Genomic DNA, 6214 nt, shown 5'->3' with positions numbered 1-6214 from the left:
AAAAAAAAAAAAAAAAAGATCTTGCCTGGAAAGTATTAACCCACCCGCAGATTTCACCAGACCTTGCTCCTTCAGATTACGTTCCAATCAATGGCACATGCACTTTCTGAGCAGCACTTCGAAATGAATGAAGAAGTGGAAAATTGGGTCTCTGAATGGTTTGCCTCAAAACAAGAAAAGTTCTATTGGGACGGTACCCACAAATTACCTGAAAGATGGGGGAAATGTGTAGCTAGCGATGGACATTACTTTGAATAAAGCACTTTTGATGTTTCTCTTGATATGATCATGTTTTCTTTGCTTACAAAATCCGCATTATTAACCGGAACACTAGTAACATCGGGATGCCTGTGCCCTGTGAATAGCGGCCAGTATGTTTGCAAGACGCTGGGGATAATTGGTGCAATCGTACTTTAAAGGTTCACACTGATGGATCACGATCACTTCATACTGCCCCCAGCACAGAAAGCACCCGGCACACACTCAACAAATGCCCCTTTCAGCCCATGCCGGCCGGCCACCAGCCACGCCAGGCTCAGCAGAGCTGTGGCATGTTTTTTTCAGCCGGGCCCCAGTGCAGTTCTGGACTCTCAGTGCCAGCGACACGTGTGCTTGTGTGTTGGGCTCCCTGAGCACCGGGGCCTGTCATCCCTGCCCTGCTTCCGGGAGCCTCCGTAAGGGATCGCTCAGTAAGGGAGCTGGTTAACTCCTGAGCTTCGTCATCCAACTCGAAACTAACACATGTTCTGAGTGGGTGTTCCACTGGGTTTAGCACCAACTGGGGGAAGGAGGATTCACCAAATGCAAAACAGAAAGGCTCACTCTAGGGGCCCCCGGAGGCCCTGGCTCCTTCCATTCTGGGTTCAGCTCAGATGGTGTCCAACTCAGGGTGGTGTCCCCCTGCTCAGTGCGTGTGCTGGCCTGGGCTGCCCAGGGGGCCAGGATCCCGGGAGCCAGAGAGGGAGCTTAGGAGAGGATTCTACTGTAATCGCTGTAAAGGTCACTGGCTTTTTGGTAAAACCTATAATCATCTCATTGGTCACACACGTGTTGAAATCAACAGAGGGCGTATTCAGGTTCCTCTCTCTGTGACCCAAGCCACAGTGCATGGGAGGTCATTGCTGGGGAGTGAGGAGATGCGGAGGGCCTGGCTTCCATTCGCCATCTCGGGGTCCTGCTAGGCGTCTGGGTGTGAACAGGGGGCGGGAACCCCGAGGAGGGAGCCCCATTCTCACTGACCGGCTTCACACTCCATCCAGTCCCTGACTGCTGAAACCCCCTGGGGCGGGGGTGACAGTATCGTCACCTGCAGTCTGATGGGGAAACTGAGGCTCAAGGTGGCTGGGTGACTTGCAAGTCACCTAGTTAGTGGGTGTCCGTGGGGATCCAGATCCTGGCCTTGAAGCTGGGCCCCACCGGGTTCAAATCACAGCTGTGGGGGCCGGGACGTTTCGGGACCAGGCAGCCAGGAAGCCTGGGTGCAGAGCTGGAACGCACGGGTGGTCTGAACACAGGTGTGATGGGGAGGAAGGCGGTGGCTTGGATTTAGGCTAGAAGCCAACCATGCGCTGGGAGTCAAGAGTGAGTGTGGCTGGGAGATCAGTCACCCCAGGGGTGACGCCCAGAAGCACGGGGTGGGGTGTGGAGGTGAGCTGGGAAGAAAAGGAAGCCCCAGGAGGTGGGTAAGGAGCAGTCACCTCCGCGGTGGGCCACGGGCGGCTGTACCGGGGATTCTGGAGACCTTGTGGACCTCAGCGCCCAGCGGTCCTGCTCAAGAGGAGAGAGCAGGGCTGCTGCTCCCCCAGCTCCCTGCCCCTCATTGGCCCAGGGCTGCTTCCGGGGGACAGCGCCCACAGGCCCCCCTGCTCCCGAGGTGGGAGAGCGCAGGTGACCTCAGGAGCTTGGGGTATGGGGGAGGAAGACAGACTGGAAGCAGGACAGGCCAGGGCAGCGCCTGCCCCGTGAGCGGACTGACGGGCCAGAGGCCAAAGGCTTCCTAAAGCAGGTGGGATGGTCAGCAGGCGATGGGAAGCCAATGACATTTAAAGTGCCCTGACTAGCCCTAGCTGGTTTGGCTCAGTGGATAGAGCCTCAGCCTGAGGACTGAAGGGTCCCAGGTTCAATTCCTGTCAAGGGCACATGCCCAGGTTTCGGGTTCGGTCCCCAGTTGGGGGCGTGCAGGAGGCAGCCAATCAATGATTCTCTCTCCTCATTGATGTCTCTATCCCTCTCCCTTCCTCTCTAAAATCAATAAAAATATATATTTAAAAAATAAAATAATGTGCCCTGACAACGTTGTTTTCTGCAGAATCCAGATGTGGGGCGACGTGGGGCGGGGCGGGGTGAGCACGCCGCCTTGGGAAGAACACCAAGACCTGGCCCAGCGGGGAGCAAGGAGCTGGTGAGGGGACAGCGCTTAGGCCAGCCAGGCTCTGGGCCTGTCTTCCCGGGGAGTCCGGTGGGCAGCGGTGTTGCCTGGCACAAGCAGGGTGGATGGGCAGAGCAGCAGCCTGGAGAGCTGTGGCCAAGGGCACCTGGGGGCTTGGAGCAGCAGCTGCGGGTTTGTTGAAGGCGCAGGGGATGCACTCAGTGACTCTCGCTGCCCCTGATGTGCTGCCCTGATTATGCCCTGGGCCTTGGCCTGGGGGGTGCGGGGGGGCTGGCGATGGGGCTCCAGGATGGACCTCTGGGCCCTGTGCTTGTCTTTTCTGGGTGGAGAAAGGAGTCGGGCAGCCCAGTTGCCTGAGGCTGGAGTTTGAAGCCTCCCTGGCACCGCTGGTCTGATTGCTCGGAGTCCCGTCTCTCCTCCTCTGAGATGGGGGTCGCCCACTCAGTCGACAGTCACAGAGCTCGCGCTAGTGCCAGTGGGAACAGAGAGCTCGTGAACACAGCTCCTCCCTCTTGGCCACACCGCTCAGTGAGCCGAGCCGCGGGCGCAGGAGTAGGCCGTGCCAGGGCGGTGGGCAGGAGAGGGCCTGGCCCCCAAGGGACTGCTGTGCTGGGCTCCGCTGGACCCCAAAGTGCAGGTGGCACACCTGGGAGGCAGCCACCCGGTGGGAGTCATATTCAATGTCAGGCCTCATGCTCAGGGCTTTTCACGTTGTCTCACGTTAATCCTTCACGAAGACCCTGGGAGGCGGTATTATTAGCCCCATTGTATAGATGAGGAAACCGAGGCCAGCATCCATTAGGAGACCTACCTAAGGACTTGTCTAAGAAGAAGCCGGTAAGTCACTTTCCAACTGAAACGAATGCAGGTCCAAGCCTGGCGTGCTGCCCCCACCTCGCGGCCGAGCTGGCCTTGCCGAAGACGCCTGGCAGACACGGCCCGGGGCCTGACCACCAGGGCCTGCGGGCAGTTACAGCCAGGAGGGCAGAGCACAGGCTTCCAGCCCCGTTTTCTCTCTCCCTGGGGAGGACACAGGTAAAAACCCTTCTCCTGGCACGTGGCAGCCCCTGGCGAGAATCGTAGGTCGGTAGTTACGAGTTATGAATAACATTTATAATAATGAAATGAGGCTCATTATTACAATCATGAGGGGTGCCGTGGACTGGGGTTAACTGCAATGACTATGAATTTATTGGGGAAATTAGAAGATGGTTCAAGGTTTGTAAACCTGGGAGGAGTGAGAAAGGCAAGAATGTGAGCAGATGTGTGAACCCGGATGTTGTGAACATCTGCCCCCCCTGCTGACCGCCTGGCCTCTCCCTCAGCGGCCCGGCCGGCCCAGCCCACCTCTAACGCTCTCTCCTGCTGTCCTCTGACCAGCTTCTCTCCCCGCCCGCCCACGTTGGAGACACCCAGCCGATGGCCGCATGGAAGCCACTGGCGAGGCCGGCTCTTCTCTCCTGAACGCCCCACCCCGTTCCCCAGGCTCCGTACCGCTAATGTGTAAGTCACCCCTTCCCCCCAGCGTTGCCCTGAGTTAGAAAAGAGATGGTTTTCCCACTTCTACCAGCCCCCTCCCCGCCCCCCAATTCCATACCTGGGTCCCCTGTCGGGTGCCACCTTGGAGAGGATTCCTGAATCTTCCCCTCCGAGCGCCTGGACCTCAGGCCCACACTGCCCGGTCCTTACCCCCACCTGCACCCCAGGACCAGGCTGGCGAGGCTCTGGCGGTCCTCCTGCCCGGGCCAAGTCATCCCCTAGAACAGGCTCTGGGTGACACTCCTGCACCCCCCGGCCTCGCCCGCCCCTCAGAGGAGCACAAGGCCCTGCTCTCGGCCCCCTCCTCTCCTGACCCAGCCCTCCCCACTGCCTGGCCTCCTCCAGCCCCTTCACCTTCACACCCTGGCGCCTCTGACAAGCTCCCTCTCCCGGGATCCCCATCCCTACCTCCTGCCTGGAAGCTCCAGGACCCCTGGCAGATCCCATCTGTGCGGCCCCTGCTTCGGGACACTTCCCAGGTGACCCCTTTGGGGGGCGGTCCGTCTCCCCTCTGCTCCCGGCTGCTCGGAGCTGGAGCTAGAGCTCAGCATGCTGGGCGCCTGGGCAGACGGAGTAAATGATTGTGAATACAGTGGGGCCTTGACTTACGAGTTTAATTTGTTCCGTGACAGAGCTCGTAACTCAAATTACTCGTATGTCAAATCTTAAAGTGAACGAGTGAGACACGTGATGCTGGGCTGATGTTGTGGCGTTCACTGTGACGTTCGCTGCGCCAACTAGCGGTGGGGTATCTAAAGCTGGCTCGTAAACCGAATTTTAGCTCGCAACTCAAAGCAAAAAATCGGCCGAGAGACGGCTATCTCGAAAAACTTGTTAGTAAGTCAAGGCCCCACTGTATGTCAGAGCACATGAACACTCACAGGGAAGCTGCAACTTAAGGCGTTCCATCGGGAGTCACTTCCTAAACAGAGCCTCTTCCCAGCGGGAATGACCTCCCGGATTCCCATGGCGCCGGTGGAGTCTTCATGGACAATGTCACGTCTCTTAATAAAAAGAACGTCTCACAAGGACATTCTTCGTTGCCAGGAACTTTCTTCCCGAGTCAGCAGTGAGGCCAGGAAATACTGTGAAAGGTGCACTAGGTTATGCCAGCTGCCCAGGACCCTAAGCAGCCCGAGTCCTGGTGTCTTTGCTGGAGGGACGGGTGAGGCTGGGTCAGAGCCGCTGCTGGGCTTGCAGAGCTCAGTGCAGATGAAACGCCGAGTCCGGCTCAGGGTTTACAAATCGCCAGGCAGCACCGCGGGGCAGTAAACCGAGGGCGGGGCTGAGCCAGGGCCCTGCATGACGGCCCAGGTCCACGGGATTCTTAGAAGGGGGTCTGGACGGGGTGTCAGAGCCTCACGCAGGCCTCACAGCGGGACCCTGGCCTGGGGAGGCTGCCTGGCGGGCAGGACCCCGCGGCTCTCAGCCCCGGCCTGTGGAAGATGATGGACGGCGTTGGTAATGAGGTGAGAGGGTCTGAGGGGGCCCAAGGACTTGGGGGCAGAGTTTGTGATGAATTCTAAATGGTCCCCCAAATCCCAGCTTCAGTGTCACCTCCCCTGGTGTGGCCCTCCCCACCCGTCCAAGCTCACCTTCTGAACCACGCACAGGGGTCTGACCACACGCACTCCCTCACCGGTACCTGCTGGTTGGCACACCTGTCTTGCCCGCCATCCAGAGGCTTCTGTAGAGGGCAGGGACCTCGGCCTGATTCCCTCCTGGGGCCTGGGCCCTGACCCCAGGGAGGAGCCCAGTACGTGGTCCTCAGGTGAATGAGCAAAGGAAGGAAGGGACAGAGGGTGGGAACGTGAGTGCAGGGGCGGGATCTGAGCGGAGGAGGAGGGCTGGGCCCTGCAGCCAGGGGAGTGGCAGGGAGTTGGGGTGTGGGGGCTTCCTGTTACGGCCAAAAGGGGCCCTGAGTGGGGGGGGGGGGTGAAAGGATTGAGAAAAGACAGACAAGAGAATGAAGCTGGGTCTCGATGGGACGCTGCTCCCTGATGAGGAGACAGCGCCAGCGCCCACAAGCCCCGTCTTTATTTTATAGCAGATGCCACGAGGCAAAGTAGGGGCGTGATCACGTTGTTTACAGCATTCTCGTGAGTTTCATCCTCACTTACGTACATGCACCTGAACTCTATCACAAGGCACGTGGGGCCACGTGTTCGGACCATAGGTTCAAGCTTGCAACCACAGCCGTTGGCTATGATTGTGCTGGGAGGGCCCTGCCCTCCAGCTGGGACTTGCACGTGGCAATGAGAGGACCCTGTCCTTTCATTAGTCCGA

The 6214-nt window shown here is 58.8% G+C and overlaps 1 protein-coding gene across 1 annotated transcript in view; it reads right to left on the bottom strand.

Moving 5' to 3' along the window:
• Nucleotides 1-6214, bottom strand: part of PHF21B (PHD finger protein 21B) — a 76379-nt gene that overhangs the window by 69654 nt on the left and 511 nt on the right. The window lies entirely within an intron of this gene.

Source organism: Myotis brandtii, unplaced genomic scaffold (assembly GCF_000412655.1).
Source record: "Myotis brandtii unplaced genomic scaffold, ASM41265v1 scaffold952, whole genome shotgun sequence".
In the NCBI taxonomy this organism is placed as follows: Eukaryota; Metazoa; Chordata; class Mammalia; order Chiroptera; family Vespertilionidae; genus Myotis; species Myotis brandtii.
This window is presented reverse-complemented; position numbering and strand designations above follow the sequence as displayed.